A 17,918-nucleotide genomic window follows, 5' to 3' on the forward strand; every position below is an offset into this window, starting at 1 on the left:
TGTTGCCAACCAATTATTTATTCTGGAAGAGGACTGGCAAATTCATGAGAGATCCAGGCCTTGTTCATTTTGAGAAAAGTAAGCCGGTCAACGTTATCGGAGGATAGTCGCATGCGACGGTCTGTTAGTACACCACCTGCGGCACTAAAGACGCGTTCCGATAATACACTAGCAGCAGGGCAAGCTAACACCTCCAATGCATACTGACTGAGAGGATGATAGGAGTTATACTTCACCCAAGACTACGATGTAAGACACAGATGAAGTTATTCTTCCCTTATCTGGACATTTGGACTGACGCCCAGAAATTAGATTGTAACTTGTTTTTAGCTGTCTCAGCAACCTTCTACTGCTATGAATTATCACTTTTCTGTTTATGAAACTTTCTTATCAACATTCCACTGCTATGAATCATCACTTCACTGCTTGTGAAACAAAGGCATTTTACTGCGCATGTGTGACAAAAAAAATTATGATTATTAGTATAAATAAAGGGACCGCACCTCTAGACGCAGACGCGCTCAGGGGCTTCCCAGTACTTGATTATACACTACGTGTCTGTGTATTTCTTGTTACGGGGATACCCCGACTCCAACAAGGACCCTCCATGGCTGAATGATCCTAACAATTCCTGGCGCCCGAAACATGGACCCGAGGTCTGCGTATTCCTTCAAGTTCATCGACCGGCACGAGTAACCGCTGAGATTGGGACATCGGAACAGCAGATGACAAACCTGGCCAGGTAAGAGACACTGTTAGTTCTCTTACATCTGCTCTGCGATAGTCCGTAAATTTCATGCATATCTTGTGTTGGGATTGAGGAACTAGTAGAGAAGGATACCTATAGCTCGGGTCATTCATGTATATACTGTAGGATCTGCCGAAGGAGAGGTCAGAGAAGGTTATGAAACGGATGGTATGAAAGAGATGTGGATGTCGGGAATAGCCTCATAAGCCGCACTAAGGTAGATGACATAAGTATTACGGAGATTGCCTAACTGAGTCATAAGGTTGTGTCCTTTCGGGGAAACCTTCGCTCACGCTTAACTCCCGAACCTTTGTCCTCCTTTTTGACGGATAAGAGATTGACAGAATGAGCCCATGGAAGTAATGATAATACTCCAGGGACACGATATATAATGGAGACTGTATGGTTCATTTTATGTATTGTTGGTCTTGCCCTTGTTTCCATATATATATGTGTTAGAATTACTCTACACTTCAGACAAAACGGTCCAGAGAAACCGTTTCAGATACTGGCTCCTTAGGACAGAATAGGTAACGAGGAAAGGTAAAATATAGAATATATTTTATCTAACCCAAAAAGCCTCCTAAGGTAGGAATAGTCAGGAAAAATGGGCAACAAACAGACTAAGACCACAAATGATGAACAAGATGTCTATACGATCGTGAAAGAAAGGTGTGGTGTAGAAGCAACTAAGAATTTAGGGAAAGTTTGCAAAACTTTTCAGGTAGCAAGGCATGACAGGTTTAACAGGAAACTATGGGAGGACATTCGGGTTAGAAAAGCAGGAGTGATAAGAGACAAAGGATGGCAGGAACAAGTAGAGGCCATGGTCGAACTATCAAAAACAGCAGAGACAGACCATTGGACTTTTAATAAAGACAATGGATTATGGAGAACTCCAGTCAGACAGGGTCCCATTGTACAAACAGAAAATAGTAAACAAATGAACCCATTGGCACCACCATATCAGCCCAGGTCAGAACCCACACTGTATCCTGATTTTCGGGGTCCGGGTGGATGGACATGTACAAACTGTGGACTCCAGAATCCAGACTGGAGAGACACATGTGCAGGATGTGGAGCACCACGACCACATGATATGTTGGCACCAGTGCGTATCCTCAGTCGACCATACAGAGAAGAAGATGGTGGCAATCCACCGCGTAGAGTAACTAGATACCATCAGACTAGACAATATTTTCCATGGACCCCCGCTGAGGGAATGTCCCTACTTCAGAATGCACCAGATCCAATACAATGCCCACTAAGATTTGCTACGTACATACAGCAGATAATACACACCCATAATGGAACATGGTCAGATGGGACAGAATTATGTAGAATGAAAATGACACCAGGGTTGTATCAGGAATTGATGACAGTTATAGAACCTCATAGACCTCAACCAGTAGATGGTGAGGATCCAAATACCGCACTGTCAGGACAGAATTTTATGATCAGACTTATGGAGTTTATGAGAACTAAACAACGAATGAGAGGGACTTCAGGAACTGTCTCCCAGAAGTCAGGACAGCCTGTAGATGAATACTACTTAGCGGTAGAAAACAGTTACAGAGACGAGGGAATGGACCTTACCAATGAAGGAGTCATTCGACTGATGACAAAAACTTTTATAGAGAATCTTAACCCAAAACTTAGGGAAAAGTTCAAGGCTGCAACTCCTGATTGGAGAACCCTAGATGATCCCCAGATAGTCAGACAAAAACTATTAGGGATAGAAATGGATATGCGTGAGGCAGCATCCAAACCCATCAGAGTAGCAGCAAATAATAGTCTGGTCAATAAAAACAACAGATCAAATCAGACCTATGACAAAGGGAACTTGGATAAGAAAACTAATCCATGTCACTACTGTAAGAAACCAGGACATTGGATTAGAGAATGCAGGAAAAAAGCCAGGGATATAGAAGATGGTACCTATGTCCCAAGAGAATCACAAGAAAAGACAGTACAGGCTTCTGCTCCTGCAGCAAGCGAGTGACTAGACGTGATGCAAACCACTTTGACTGGAAGGCGCCCAATAATTCAGGTAAAAGTAGCAGGAAAACAATGCCCTTTTCTAATAGATACCGGAGCAACTTCCTCCGTCCTCAATGAAGACGCCTTACCAAATGCTGATTGTTTATCAGATGATGTAACCTATACCGAAGGGTATGATGGAGGAATCAGGCCACTCCCATATAGTATTCCCCTTGAAACAAAGATAGGATCTAAAATATTTTTATCTAAATTTCTTTTTGTCAAAGGGGCACCTACTTGTCTTCTAGGTACAGACCTATTAAAGCAGACAGAAATGAATATCCAATTTTTGGAGGATGGTAGAGTCCAAATTTTGGTGCCTGATGACCAAGAGTCTCTAGAAAACATTGTAAAAGTCCAAGCCTTAGAGGATGAGAAAGATCCTGCCCCTACCCAAATTATTTTAGATCTTTCTGAGGTACCAGAAAAATTATGGGCACAACATGACACCGATGTAGGACTAATGCCAATAGCTCCAGTAAAAGTCACTCCTGTTCCAGGTGTGACACTACCCCAATTGAGACAGTATCCTATTAGTGCCCAACAAGAACACGCCATAGGAGAACAGATAAAAGATTATCTAAAAACTGGAGTACTGATAGAAGTAAAGTCACCAGCCAATACACCGTTGTACCCCGTAAAAAAGAAATCTACTGAGGGGTCAGCTGCTAGATACCGGATGGTACATGATTTAAGAGAGATAAATAAAATTTTGGAACCTATTACTCCTGTTGTACCAAATCCACACACGTTGCTATCACAGATCCCAGCAACAGCACGAGTATTTTCTGTCATAGACTTATCAAATGCATTTTTTTCAGTACCATTACACCCAGACTGTTACAAACTGTTTGCATTTACATTTAAGAATAGACAATTAGCATGGACAAGATTACCACAGGGTATGATAAATTCACCTACCTTGTACTCAGAAGCTATGAGATCAGTTCTTCAAAATTTCAAACCTACGGATGAGGTTGTAATTCTTCAATATGTTGATGACCTATTGTTATGTGCCCCTGCTCAAGAGTCCGCAAACAGCAACACAATAAGGTTGTTAATATTTCTAGCAGACATGGGCTGTAAAGTTAACAAGAAAAAAGTACAACTTTGTATGACTACGGTAGTATTTCTAGGACACTGCATTTCACAAGGTATTCGGCACCTCACCGCCGACAGACTAAAAATCATTAGAGATCTTGTTCCTCCCAAGAACTACAAAACATTAAGAGCATTTTTGGGAATAGTATCACACTGCAGACAATGGGTTATACATGCTAGTCAGCTTATGCAACCTCTATATGATTGTTTAAAAATCGAGCCTTTTCAGTTAACTGAATCAGCGCTCATAGCCTTTCAAGACCTCAAGAAAGGTCTCATGTCAGCCCCGGCCTTGGGAATCCCAGACTACGCCAAACCATTCCAATTAATGGCTGCGGAAATGTCTAATCATGCTACAGGAGTACTAACACAGAAACATGAAAATAAACAAAGACCTGTCGCATACTATTCTGCTCAATTAGATAATGTTACCAAAGCTGCACCATCATGTGTCAGAGTAGTAGCAGCTGTCTCTCTCTTGGTAGAAAAAGCCTCAGAAATAGTACTAGACCATGCCCTAATAGTACAAACTACACATGATGTACATGGCATACTGAATCAGGTATTGCCAAAACACATTTCAATGGCTAGACATCTTAGATTACAATGCTCCTTACTAATGCCACCAAACCTCACTTTTCGCCGCATATTGTCTCTAAATTTAGCCACTCTGTTACCACTAGAGACAAAGGGGGGAGTGGAAGGAGGTCAGGAAGACGAAGATGAAAATTTTTTACAATACCACGAACAAGACAATATAATACATGATTGCTTACAGTGTATAGAACAAGAAACACAAGGGCTACCTAATGTACAGGACACCCCTCTTGACAATCCAGACCTACATATGTATATAGATGGAAGTAGGTATGCAGATGAAACTGGTAACTTTCACACAGGTTATGCCATTGTATCAGATTATGATGTTATTGAAGCTGAGCCAATGCAGGCCAGCAGTTCAGCCCAGGAAGCTGAACTATTAGCTCTAATACGAGCATTACAGTTAGCAAAAGAAAAAACCGCTAATATTTTTACTGATTCTAGATATGCATATGGTATTGTACATGATTTTGGATGTATATGGAGAGCTAGAGGTTACATGACAGCTTCAGGTCAACCAGTAAAACATGGACAAATGATTAGACAAATCCTAGAATCAGCTGCCTCAACCAAACAAGTAGCAGTAATAAAAGTACCTGCACATGTAAGACTCGACACCGAGATAGCTAGGGGTAATGACCGAGCCGACAAGGCTGCTAAGCGAGCTGCAGTAAAACCTCTGACAACTGACCACACTATTAGTGCAGTATCAGAATTTGACTTAATTACACGGCTCAAAGAAGCCCACCAGCAGGTGAGTAGAGAAGAAAAAGAAGAGTGGCAGAAACAGGGGGCAGAAGAAAAAGAAGGACTATGGAGAAAAGGAGATGAGCTTTGTCTCCCCCGAGCGTGGTACCCTGTTGTGGTCAGTGAAGCCCACGGACCTACACATGTGTCTGCAAACGGTATGATACAGAGGGTCAGACAGAAGTGGTTAGCCCCAGGGTTCGGCCAGGTAGCTCGAGCAAAATGTGGTTCTTGTGAAATCTGTTTAGCCCACAATCCAGGACAGACTGTTAAGACCCCCCAGAAGCACCATGTAAGACCACTATATCCGTTCCAGAGACTTCAGATCGATTACATCCAGATGCCTAAGCATGGACACTATGAGTATGTACTGGTATGTGTGGACATGTTTTCGGGGTGGCCAGAGGCTTATCCAGTTCATACAGCCACGGCTAAAGCCACTGCAGTAAAAATAGCACATGAACTGGTACCCCGTTATGGTATCCCAGAAGTGATCGAGTCAGATAGAGGTACACATTTTACTGGAGAGATCTTTCAGAATGTAATGAAAATGTTGTGTATAAAAAGTGAACTACACACCCCTTACCACCCACAGAGTTCTGGTAAGGTTGAGAGAATGAATGGAACACTTAAGTTAAAAATACAGAAAGCCATGGCAGAAACACAGAAACCATGGACTGAGTGTCTCCCAATAGCATTGTATTCAGTCAGAAACACCCCCCAGGGAAAGAGCAAACTCACCCCCCATGAAATATTGTTTGGTAGAGTTGCCAATACAGGATTGTATTTCCCACAGACTTTAATGTTAGAAACTGAAAGCTTAACTGCTTATGTACAAAATTTATGTAAGCATGTGTCTAAAATACACTCTTTAGTGTTCTCTTCCATTCCAGATCCAGATTCCATCGAGGGAACGCACAAGCTGCAACCAGGAGACGAAGTTTACGTAAAAAAACATAACAGAAGAACGCTAGAACCCAGATTTGAGGGTCCATATCAGGTGTTATTGACAACTCCAACTGCAGTAAAATTGGAAGGAAAATCAGCATGGGTACATGCAAGCCATTGCAAAAAGAAATAGTGGTGATTGTACTTGTGTTAGCTATAACGATAGATCAGGGAGACCTGTGGGATAAACTAAGTTCCCCAAAACCTACAGATAATAAATTTATAAAACATCATGAGACATTGGTAAACGGGCTGCTCGATGGCGGACAGAAAATAGCAGACTGTTGGATTTGTACGCATTCTCCAATATCAGCCACGAGCATACCCTTCCTGGCCGTACCCATGACCCCTGAGGAAGTGTTTACATGGACTAATTGCTCAGACAAATTAGCAAATAACCAAACCGTTAATTCTAGATTATGGATCACCACTGTTGCCATCCCAGTTGTGGGGTGGGTGGGATTTCCCTGGTGGCAAGGTAATATGACCGGAAAAATAAACAACTTACAATATTTAGCGTTTAAAGGAGGTGTATGGGTTCCTAGAAATAAGACGGGACTAACAGACTTAGGGTTAATTCCTACAGAAAATATACAACTCAGTTTTAGTAGCACAGTATCTTCTTCTCAACCTTTTAAACCTGATATAGTAGAAAAATACATACACAATAATGGTTGGAAATATTCACAATTATTCCCCGATGGAAACAATGATACATGTTCAAAGATACCAGGTAATATATTATGTAATGAGTCAAGTGCATATGACCCAGGTACACCGACTTGTGAAAATCCAGATGCAGGATACTGTAGTCCATTAGGTCAAAAACCCCCTTGGTGTATACTTCAGAATGTATCTAAATTTTTAGATTTGGTACATAGGTTGGTGCTCCAACACTCTGCAATATGGGATCTGCCTGAAGGAACCTTCTGGATTTGTGGAAATGGAGCATACAAATGGCTCCCAGTAGGAATAAAAGGTGCATGTACTCTAGGACGCTTAACACCGGCCACATTTATAGTTCAGAATCAGCAGGTAGATATGCAAGCAGTACCTAAACACACACTATACAAAAGAGCAGCCGACAACTCGCCTAGACCTTCAGGTAGGCCACATGTGGTCCAAATGGGAATTCCTAATAAAATATTCAGCACTTTCTTTGTGTATCCAATGTTGATGCAGATGTGGGATAAATTAGTTCAGGCCACCGACTATCTAGATGATCAGATATGGGATATTATGGATATACTTAATACTAGTATAGCTGTCCAAAATCAACTTATAATTGTTACTAATCAACATACTGTAGTGTTAGACTACCTAACTGCGGCCCAGGGAGGAATGTGTCAAATTATTGGTCCAACCTGTTGTCATTACATAGATCCAAACAGTACAATGAGTATGAGGTTCAAGCTGGCAGATATACAACAATTACGGGATGAATATGACAGACACAATGACCAAAATAAAGATAGCTGGTGGTCAGACACCTTCTCCTTTCTCAACCCAAAGAACTGGTTTAAGGGTATTGGAGGTTGGGTGGCTGGAATTCTGCAAGGTATACTACAGATTGTGCTAATTATAGTAGTTATATATGTAGTGTTTAAAATAGGATTAAAAATTATTTTAATATGCATAAATAAGCTTTGTAACACGGACTCAAGAATATGAAAGAAAAGAACTCCCGGACCAGGTCTTCTACCAAAAGTCCATAAGGAAGAATCAAAGGGGGGACTGAGAGGATGATAGGAGTTATACTTCACCCAAGACTACGATGTAAGACACAGATGAAGTTATTCTTCCCTTATCTGGACATTTGGACTGACGCCCAGAAATTAGATTGTAACTTGTTTTTAGCTGTCTCAGCAACCTTCTACTGCTATGAATTATCACTTTTCTGTTTATGAAACTTTCTTATCAACATTCCACTGCTATGAATCATCACTTCACTGCTTGTGAAACAAAGGCATTTTACTGCGCACGTGTGACAAAAAAAATTATGATTATTAGTATAAATAAAGGGACCGCACCTCTAGACACAGACGCGCTCAGGGGCTTCCCAGTACTTGATTATACACTACGTGTCTGTGTATTTCTTGTTACGGGGATACCCCGACTCCAACAAGGACCCTCCATGGCTGAATGATCCTAACACTGACTAAGCTCTGGCCATGTATCCAGCTTACAGACCCAAAACTTGAAGGGAGAAGAGCCGTCTGGGAGTACACTAAGAGGGCAAGACATGTAGTCTGTCACCATCTGATGGAAACGTTGCCTCCTGCTGACTGGAGCCGTCTGTGATGGTGTAGACATTTGTGACGGCGGGGACACAAAACTTTGCCACATTTCGGCCATACTGGTCTTGCCTTGTGCTGAGGCGCTGCTTCTGCTCCCTCTTTGTGCAGAGCTTCCTTCACTGCCTCGACGCACTGAGCTGCTTTGTAAAGCACTAGCAGCACTGCTCTCGGTTTGAATGGAGAACATGATGGAATGCACCAGTGCGTCTTGGTACTCCCGCATTTTACGCTCCCGGTTCAACGGTGTTATGAGGCTTTGTAAGTTGTCCCGGTAGCGAGGATCTAGGAGGGTGGACACCCAATAATCAGCCGTGTTGAGAATGTGGGCGATGCGGCGGTCGTTTCTCAGGCACTGCAGCATGAAATCAACCATGTGCTGCAGACTGCCAACTGGCCAAGAAACGCTGTCCCCTGCTTGAGGCGTGATCTCTGCCTGCTCTGCATCACCCCACCCTCGCTCTAGATACAGACTACTAGAGCATTGTGTACCTCCCTCCTCTGGACAGATGTCTTCCTCATCCATTGACTCCTCCTCATCCTCCTCACAAAGTGTCCCCTGCCTAGGCCTTTGTGAGGAACCACGTTGCGCAGACTGTAGAGAAGCAGATGGCATTTGTGACTCCTCATCCTCCACCTCTTCCAAAACCTCGTCCCTTAGTGCTTGCAGTGTTTTTTCAAGCAGGCAGATAAGGGGGATAGTCATGCTGACTAGTGCATCATCTGCACTCGCCATCCGCATGGAATAATCGAAGGCACGTAAAACGTGGCAAATGTCCTTCATAGAGGCCCACTCAGTGGTGGTGAAGTGTGAACGGCGCGCACTGCGACTTGTTTGTGCCTGCTGCAGCTGGTACTCCATTACTGCTGCCTGCTGCTCACACAACCTCTCCAACATATGTAACGTTGAATTCCACCTGGTGGGTAGGTCACATATGATGCAATGTTCCGGAAGACGTAATCGGCGCTGCAGAGCTGCAATGCGTGATCTTGCATTGCTGGAACGCCGCAAGTGAGCGCACTCTATGCGGACCTTGTGAAGCAGTGCATCAAGGTCCGGATAGTCCCTCAAAAAACTCTGCACGACCAAGTTGAGCACATGTGCCAGACATGGGATGTGAGTGAGGTTGCCTAGGCCCAGAGCTGCCACCAGATTTCGGCCATTGTCACACACTACCATGCCTGGCTGGAGATTCGCTGGCACAAACCACATGTTGCTCTGCTGCTTGATGGCATTCCAGAGCTCCTGCGCTGTGTGGCTTCAATTCCCGAAATAAATTAATTTTAATACGGCCTGTTGACGTTTGGCCACGGCTGTGCTCATATCGGTCATCATAACAGGTAACCGTTCACGGGTCGATGTGGAGGTAGACCGTGACGGCTCCTGCAGCGCTGATTCAGAGGAACTGGAGTATGAGGAGGAGTCAATGTGTACAGACTGGATTCCTGCAATCCTCGGAGTTGGCAGAACACGTACAGCGCCACTCTCAAGATCTGTACCCGGCTCCACAACATTTACCCAATGGGCAGTGAGGGAAAGGTATCGTCCCTGTCCATGCTTACTGGTCCACGCATCGGTGGTCAGGTGGACCTTGCTACTGACGGCGTTTTGTAGCGCATGTTTAATTTTTCCCTCCACATGATGTTGCAGGGCAGGGACGGCTTGCCTGCTGAAATAAAAGCAGCTGGGCACGTTGTATTGTGGGACTGCCAATGCCATAAAGTTACGGAAGGTGTCAGTCTCCACCAGCCTGAATGATAGCATTTCAAGGGCCAGTAGTTTAGCAATGCCAGCATTCAGAGCCTGTGCTCGGGGGTGGTTTGCCGAGTATGGGCGCCTTTTCTCCCATGCCTGTGCTAACGATGGCTGTAGACTGGCCTGGGAGTGTGAGAATGACTGGGAAAGTGGTGCTGTGGGTGGAATTACACTGTGTGTCTGTACAACAGTGCCAGAGATTCTTCCATGGCGATCCTGTGAGGAAGCCGAACCAGCTGTGTGTGAGCTGGAGGAAGAGGCTACAACACGAGCTGAAGAGGTGGTAGGTGGCGCTGTAGGTTGGCCTAGGTCTTCAGTGTGTTTTTGTAACTCCACCACGTGCTTGGTCCACACATGTTTCCACATATTTGTGGTATTGAGGTTGCTGACACTTTTCCCTCTTTTCACCTTCTGATTACACAGCTTGCATTTGACAAAGCAAATGTCATCTGCAACTGTGTCAAAAAAGGACCAGGCACTGCAAGTCTTGGGAGCGTCCGCTTTGGATTTTGGAAGAGCCATGCTCCTAATGGGTGCCGAAGTGGAGGCTACAGGCAACCAAGTCTGCCCCCTCCCTCTCCCTCCTTTTTGGGCTGTTCGGGGAATCTCTTCCTCAGAGCTGCTCCCACCACCTTCCTGTCCCTCACGCCATGATGGGTCAAGGACCTCATCATCTACACCACCCTCTTCAAACAACTGCTTCTCCTGGGTAGTCTCGACAGCACAGTACGCACCAGAAAGTGGCACCTGAGTCTCATCATCAGATGCGTACTGAGGTGTGCTGCTGACCATAGGCACTGGCCCACCCGCCTCTTCAGATTCAGAGAGACAAAACGGTTGCGCATCACTGCATACTACCTCTTCTTCAAATTCTCGAATTCTGCTTGGCTGGCCCCCTCTTTCCAAGCCAAGAGATTCAGAGAACAGAAGTAGAGATGGCTCCTGTCCAGGGCTCTCTGACTGCCTGGGAAATTTGGCAGGTGGTGAAGAGACAGATGGGTGCTCTTCAGTGCTTAGGACCTGAGAGGATCTGGGACTAATTGAAGTCGATGCGTTAGCTGCCATCCATCTGACAATGGCTTCAATTTGGTCCTCCCGCAGCAGTGGGGTACGGCTAGCTCCTACAAAGCTGCGCATAAAGGACTGTTCCCTGGTAAAACTGGGGGATGCTGAGTCACTGGTGCCCGCAGCAGGCACAGAATCCCCACGTCCTCTCCCTGCAGGCACAGAATCCTCACGTCCTCTCCCTGCAGAAACTCCATGCCCACGACCACGACCACATGCCTTACTCCCTGCCTTCTTCATCTTGGTAGACTGATAAAGATAGGCAGAAAAGTACTAAGGGCTTAGTGTGCTTATTCCTGAACAGCTGCTAACAGGTATAAGAAACACTAATGTTATAAAGTGTGGACTAGACTTTAATATGAGCTAATGTGGCCTACACAACTGTAAAGTGGAGTGTTTGGTGAACTTTATTTAGGTTTTTTTTGTCACAAAAAGACACTGGATGTGCCTAAAGATATAATACTGATAGTATCACAAACTTTTTGTAGCTATTACAATGTAGGAAGGTAACCTACAATGCAATAGATGAGGCTACAAAAAATAGGCTAATACTAATCTGGCTGGGGCTGCAGGGCCCAATGCTGCAGAAAGGCTCCTCTATCTACTCCTATATAGTGTGTTTGGAACCAATTTAGCTGAATACGGATGGAACCACCACACTAAAAGGAGAAATCAGGAAAAATTATGAATTGGCAAAAAAGGACAATGTATGAGGCAGTGACACACACTGAGTGCACTACAACCAGACGTGGCTGAAGCACACACTACAGGGTGAGCTGCACTCACACACACAGACCTTGCAGACAGGCGTGAACAGTACAGATGCAGAGCACTGTGCACTAGCGCTGCAAGACCAAAACAATTTCTCTATCTACTCCTATATAGTGTGTTTGGAACCAATTTAGCTGAATACGGATGGAACCACCACACTAATAGGAGATATCAGGAAAAATTATGAATTGGCAAAAAAGGACAATGTATGAGGCAGTGACACACACTGAGTGCACTACAACCAGACGTGGCTGAAGCACACACTACAGGGTGAGCTGCACTCACACACCAGACCTTGCAGACAGCGGTGAACAGTACAGATGCAGAGCACTGTGCACTAGCGCTGCAAGACCAAAAAAATTCCTCTATCTACTCCTATATATACTGTTTGGAACCAATTTAGCTGAATACGGATGGAACCACCACACTAATAGGAGATATCAGGAAAAATTATGAATTGGCAAAAAAGGACAATGTATGAGGCAGTGACACACACTGAGTGCACTACAACCAGATGTGGCTAAAGCACACACTACAGGGTGAGCTGCACTCACACACAGAGACCTTGCAGAAAGCGGTGAACAGCACAGAGAACTGTGCACTAGCGGTGCAAGGCACAGCGATTTATAAAGTAGCTTGGGTAAAGCAGAATAGACCAAATAGGAAGCTAAAACTGTCCCTCAGAACAACAGCGTCCTATCCCTAACTGAATTCACAGCAGAGTGAGCTCAAAATGGCGGCGGCGGCTTTTATAGTGCATCATGACATCATTTCAGCAGCCAATCACAGCCATGCCATTAGTTAAGATGCCTACATGCCTAACAGGATGTGCCCACACTTCTTAGGATCCTCATTGGCTGAATAAAATGAAAATGGCTCATTGCATTATGGAAACTTCCGATTCCGGTATACGATATTGAAAAAGTATCGGAATTAAGTATCGGAATTCCGATACCGCGAATATCGGCCGATAGCCGATATTTTAGTATCGGAATGCTCAACACTAATGGTAATACATGGTGTGATTTCAGCTAAACAATGCTGAAATGGAAATCTCCTCTCATTCCCACGATGGAAGATTTGATTGGGAAAATTAACACCTATTATTATTATGAATATATGCTAGCATTCTCACAACAAAATGGAAAGAAAATGATGGATAGATGGAAATTGCGGACCCTGTCCCCGTGGTGGGCCATTCCTATTAACACATGATGATTTCAGTAAATTTATGCTGTCTCCTAATGTTATATGTTGGGTTAAATGTTGCACTCCTTTTGTGATTTTGAAATATTGAACTTTTTCTCTTTGACAAAGGAAGTGTAATTGTATATTTGTGTTTTATGTTCTGTTTATACTTAAGGGTGATGGATTTCATTTTTGATGTAAAAGTTGGAAAAATTTAATAAAGAATAAGGATAAAAAAGGATATAAAAACCTGTCCTAATCTAACCTGAGAAAACCTCTGTGATCTTAAGCAGCTATGACTCTTTCCTCCATTTCTGCATCTAGTACTGATACTCAGCCTATGGTTTTACAATCTTAGAGGTTTCTAGGCAACTTCATTTTAAATAGAGTTATATTTTTAATAGTATATCACAGGATTCCATGATGACATCATTGATGATTCTATAACTGTCCATCACTAAGATTTCATTATGACATCATCACTGATGACATCACAATACACCCTCACTACTTACACAAGTGTTTACAGCCCCAGTGTCATTGTTGTCAGTGATTAGCTAGAGATAGTGATAAACTGATCGCGCTTGGATTTGATTGAAATGTCTGGAATTCCTCCAGACAATCTTCAGGTGTTGGCACTACTTCAGGGGATTCTTACTAACTATGCCCCTGACATTGTGCTACCACTACCCGATGGCGTCCTTAGCTTCACTTACCGGCTGGTTATGGAGCTTGTAAGAGACTGCCTGACCAAACATCAACTAGGTCGAATAACCTCAGAATACCTCAAACATTTACAGCAGAACATAAGGACATTAATACAACAGGTAAGCAGCAGAAAATCTCTTCAAAACCTACAACAATAATAATAGAAAATAATAGCAGAATACCAGTTACTTTCATTTAAATGTTTTTAAAAAGGTCAGCACGCCGTGAGTATTCAGTACTCAGCGTGACTGCAGACTTGTACCCCAAGGCCGGACAACCCCTTTAAGGCCTACATTAATAGAATATATAACCTATTCCAAATACCCAGATATGTAGTATTGTACTTGCTGATGACAGAAATAACATGAGATAAAAAAAGTCCTCCATTGCGCACATTCTCTCATGAATTTCGTTTCCTGTTTATTTTCATCTTTATAGGCTGAGGAAAAATCCCAAACTGGAGAACTGGCCTTATTTCAACAACTGGCCCAAAATGTCCTGTCTATACTGGAGTATCCGGCCCACTCACTGGAGCCCCTGGTAAGTGTCCATCACCTTCTATATCACATGTCCTTGTTTTCTGACCTTCTCCAGATGACCAGTCATATCGCAGATGGTCATCTGTATGATCTTAGGGGCTTCCCTGTCACCACCAGGCAGGTATAGGATATTTGATGACAGCCGGTCTCTGTGGCTCCATCATCTGTGATGACAGTTTGTCTTAGTGGAGGGGAATTTGTATTTCCCCCTCTGTCTGGCTCCATCATCATAATATTCCTTCTTGTAAATGCTGCAGTTCTGATAATAGATGTTATTAATGAGCAGTTGTATATACAAGTCCCTTATATATTAGCATGGATTTACTGGAGGGAGTGTATAGTCCTGCCAATACTGAAATTAAATCCAGTTTTTGTCCTTTCTATCTAATGAATACTGTAATTTAACATATGTGAAATATTATATTAATTGTATATATTATAACCATTAGGAAACATCAGAAGGTGTCTCCAAAGAGGGGCAAAGCCTTAATATCCCTGACCCTAATACCAGTCAGCAGGGGCTACACATTGATGTGATTGAAGGTAAGCCGATCATCTAATGTCTTACACTTATCTAAATACCTAAGAGAACGCCAGAGAATATGTAGACTTACTGTTCATACTCTGTATGAGGCCGGTGACGGATCCTGGACCCCCTATAACGGTTCATGTAATTCTGATTCTCTCCTCTCTGCTCTTCTCAGATTCACAATGTATATTAAGGCTCATAGGCAGGACTGCCACCACCCAAAACAGTCCTGGACAGCTCAGAAATATAGGACACTTTTTTGACCTGTCCATTAAAATCATTTTAAGTAGCCATGATTTTTTTGAAGCTGAAGAATCTCATACAAGTTAATTTGACACAGAATATCTATCTATAGATGAGCCATATATATATACAGTATGTACAGAATATCTATCTATAGATGTGCCATGTATATATACAGTATGTACAGGATATCTCTCTATAGATGTGCCATAGATATATACAGTATGTACAGAATATCTATCTATAGATGTGCCATAGATATATACAGTATGTACAGAATATCTAACTATAGATGAGCCATAGATATATACAGTATGTACAGAATATCTCTCTATAGATGTGCCATAGATATATACAGTATGTACAGAATATCTATCTATAGATGTGCCATAGATATATACAGTATGTACAGAATATCTAACTATAGATGAGCCATAGATATATACAGTATGTACAGAATATCTCTCTATAGATGTGCCATATATATATACAGTATGTACAGAATATCTATCTATAGATGTGCCATGTATATATACAGTATGTACAGGATATCTCTCTATAGATGTGCCATAGATATATACAGTATGTACAGAATATCTATCTATAGATGTGCCATAGATATATACAGTATGTACAGAATATCTAACTATAGATGAGCCATAGATATATACAGTATGTATAGAATATCTATCTATAGATGAGCCATAGATATATACAGTATGTACAGGATATCTATCTATAGATGAGCCATAGATATATACAGTATGTACAGGATATCTATCTATAGATGTGCAATAGATATATACAGTATGTACAGGATATCTAACTATAGATGTGCCATAGATATATACAGTATGTATAGAATATCTATCTATAGATGTGCCATAGATATATACAGTATGTACAGGATATCTAACTATAGATGTGCCATAGATATATACAGTATGTATAGAATATCTATCTATAGATGAGCCATAGATATATACAGTATGTACAGAATATCTATCTATAGATGTGCCATAGATATATACAGTATGTACAGAATATCTATCTATAGATGTGCCATAGATATATACAGTAAGTACAGAATATCTATCTATAGATGAGCCATAGATATATACAGTATGTACAGAATATCTATCTATAGATGTGCCATAGATATATACAGTATGTATAGAATATCTATCTATAGATGTGTCATAGATATATACAGTATGTACAGAATTATCTATCTATAGATGTGCAATAGATATATACAGTATGTACAGGATATCTATCTATAGATGAGCCATAGATATATACAGTATGTACAGGATATCTATCTATAGATGAGCCATAGATATATACAGTATATACAGAATATCTATCTTTAGATGTGCAATAGATATATACAGTATGTACAGAATATCTATCTATAGATGTGCCATAGATATATACAGTATATACAGAATATCTATAGATGTGCCATAGATATATACAGTATGTAGAGAATATCTATCTATAGATGTGCAATAGATATATACAGTATGTACAGAATATCTATCTATAGATGTGCAATAGATATATACAGTATGTACAGGATATCTCTCTATAGATGAGCCATAGATATATACAGTATGTACAGAATATCTATCTATAGATGTGCCATAGATATATACAGTATGTACAGAATATCTATCTATAGATGTGCCATAGATATATACAGTATGTACAGAATATCTATCTATAGATGTGCAATAGATATATACAGTATGTACAGAATATCTATCTATAGATGTGCAATAGATATATACAGTATGTACAGGATATCTATGTATAGATGTGCCATAGATATATACAGTATGTACAGGATATCTATCTATAGATGAGCCATAGATATATACAGTATGTACAGAATATCTATCTATAGATGTGTCATAGATATATACAGTATGTATAGAATATATATCTATAGATGAGCCATAGATATATACAGTATGTACAGGATATCTATCTATAGATGAGCCATAGATATATACAGTATGTACAGAATATCTATCTATAGATGTGCCATAGATATATACAGTATGTACAGGATATCTATCTATTGGTGAGCCATAGATATATACAGAATGTACAGAATATCTATCTATAGATGTGCCATAGATATATACAATATGTACAGAATATCTATAGATGTGCCATAGATATATACAGTATGTACAGAATATCTCTCTATAGATGTGCCATAGATATATACATTATGTACAGAATATCTATCTATAGATGTGTCATAGATATATACAGTATGTACAGGATATCTATCTATAGATGAGCCATAGATATATACAGTATGTACAGAATATCTATCTATAGATGTGCCATAGATATATACAGTATGTACAGAATATCTATCTATAGATATGCCATAGATATATACAGTATGTACAGAGTATCTATCTATAGATGTGTCATAGATATATACAGTATGTACAGAATATCTATCTATAGATGTGCCATAGATATATACAGTATGTACAGAATATCTATCTATAGATATGCCATAGATATATACAGTATGTACAGAATATCTCTCTATAGATGAGCCATAGATATATACAGTATGTACAGAATATCTATCTATAGATGAGCCATAGATATA

The sequence above is a fragment of the Phyllobates terribilis genome, unplaced genomic scaffold (assembly GCF_046119375.1).
Source record: "Phyllobates terribilis strain yellow unplaced genomic scaffold, ASM4611937v1 Scaffold_2__4_contigs__length_985480577, whole genome shotgun sequence".
NCBI classification, from domain to species: Eukaryota; Metazoa; Chordata; class Amphibia; order Anura; family Dendrobatidae; genus Phyllobates; species Phyllobates terribilis.